Source organism: Penaeus japonicus, unplaced genomic scaffold, assembly GCF_977035675.1.
Source record: "Penaeus japonicus unplaced genomic scaffold, GWHDUDI00000001_assembly GWHDUDI00000001, whole genome shotgun sequence".
In the NCBI taxonomy this organism is placed as follows: Eukaryota; Metazoa; Arthropoda; class Malacostraca; order Decapoda; family Penaeidae; genus Penaeus; species Penaeus japonicus.
This window is the reverse complement of record NW_028234403.1, coordinates 36,815,766-36,818,265: the sequence shown is the minus strand read 5'-3', so window position 1 is coordinate 36,818,265 and position 2,500 is coordinate 36,815,766.

The window sequence follows — 2,500 nt, the reverse complement described above, 5'->3', positions numbered from 1 at the left end:
AATATTGCATTCTGTCAAGTTGTTTTATTAATTTCCGATATTATGTCGACATTGCATGATAGACGGTATTTTACCAAGAAAAGTCAGTGACATGAACACATCATGTGACAATAAATAGACTGAAAAATCAGGCATTAAAAAAATAAAAAATAAAGTTAAATGATAACCAAATAAATAAAAGTAATAAGCATATTAAGTGTTCAACAAATGATGTTGTGCAATAAAAAAGTAGGACAAATGAAATATAAAGTAAAGTAAAATAAAGAGATGCAATCAACATGTTAAGTAAAATGATAAAGAAGTAAAGTAGGAAACAAATAAAATAAGAAACAAGTAATCCACAAGTAAAGAAAAGCAAAGTAATCAGAAAATGAAGTAAACCAAAAAGATAAACAAACGAAGTAAAACAAAATGATAAACAAATGAAGTAAAACAAAAAAGAAAAAGCAAATGAAACAAAGTAATCAAGCAAAGTAAAGCAATCAAGTGCAGCAGCAAACAAGTACAAAGAAGAAGAGTAATCAAGCAAAGTAATCAACAAGCAAAGTATTTTGAACACAACACAGACTTTACATAACTTTGACCATCATAATATAAGCAAATTTCCAGAACACTTACACGCAATGCAAAAGCAATGGACTGATCAATGAGAATATTTCATGATTCATAATATGAAAGTTGACAACACCAAGACTAAGACTTTGGTTTCCCAACAACTCTTTGTGCATTGTTTGTGAGCTCCTCAGTGATCCTTGCAATCAAAAATATATGAGGTCTTTTGATTTGAAATGCTTATATACATTATGCATATGTATATATTTATGTATATATATATTTTATATATATATATATATATTTTATATATATATATATATGTTATATATATATGTGTACTATATATAAACATTACATTGGAATATATATTTATTATATATATATATATATATATATTTTATATATATTATATATATATATATATATATATATAAATTTCATATATATATATATATATATATATATATATATTATATATATTATATATTTTATATATATATATATATATACATATATATATATTATATAATATATATATATTTATATATTATATATATATATATATATTATATATATATAATATATATATATATATTATATATATATTATATATATACTTACTAGTTACACCACACACACACACTACACACACACACACACACACCACAAATACATCATACATATTTTATATATATATATATATATATATATATATAAATATAAATAGATATAGATATATAGATATACACATATACATACATATGTATGTATGTATGAATGTATACACACACACACACACACACACACACACACACATATATATATATATATATATATATATATATATATATATATATATATAATATTATATATACATATATATACATACACAAGATATACATACATATATATGCATCTACACGTTTATGTATTGTGATAATGCTCATAATAATAATAAATTATTGATAATGATAACGATTATAACAATATGACAGTAGTGATAATGATAATGATGATGATGTTGATAACTCCAACGATGATGATAATGTGATAATGCTACTTCCGCTGCTGCTGATGTTGATGTTGGTGATGATGATAATGATGGTGATGGTGATGGTGATGATGATGGTGATTTTAATAAAGATGATGATGATGGTGATGGTAATAAGGATGATGATGATAAATTTGATGATGACAAGGATGATGATGATGATGATGATGATGATGATGATGATAAGGATGACAATGATGATGATGATGAGGATAAGGATGATGATGATGATGATGATGATGATGATGATAAGGATTATAATGATGATGATGATGATGATGATGATGACGATGAAGATGAAGAGGAGGAAGAGAAGGGGAACGAGAGTAATACTACTACTACTACTACTGCTGATAATGATAATAATGATAATAAAATAACAATAAAAAAACAACAATAATGACAACAACAACAACAGCAACAATAAGAATAATGATGAAAACAACAATGACAATGATACTGATAACAGTGATTATAAAAAAAGAAATACCAGCAATGGCAGAGAACAGCAATAATTATGGTGACGATGATAGTAGTAATAACATCAATAATAATGATAATTATGATCGTAATGATAACAATAATGGTAATATGAATAGGATGTCAGCAATAATGGTTGCAACAATAATCATTGCAATCACACCACCTATACCAGGACAGTGATAGTGATAGCAAACACACCAGCAGTATCCATAATAACAACATTAACTCAAAAAAAAGAGAAAAAAAAGAGAGAGAAAGAGAGAGAGAATATAAAAAACGTATAAAACACACGAATTTCCTACCAGATCCGTTTTCTATGATGAATAGCACTAACGCAGAATTCAATTGCGTTATGGATCCGAATGAAAAGAAATAGAGAGAGAGAGAAAAAAAAATTGGGTCATAGGCAAC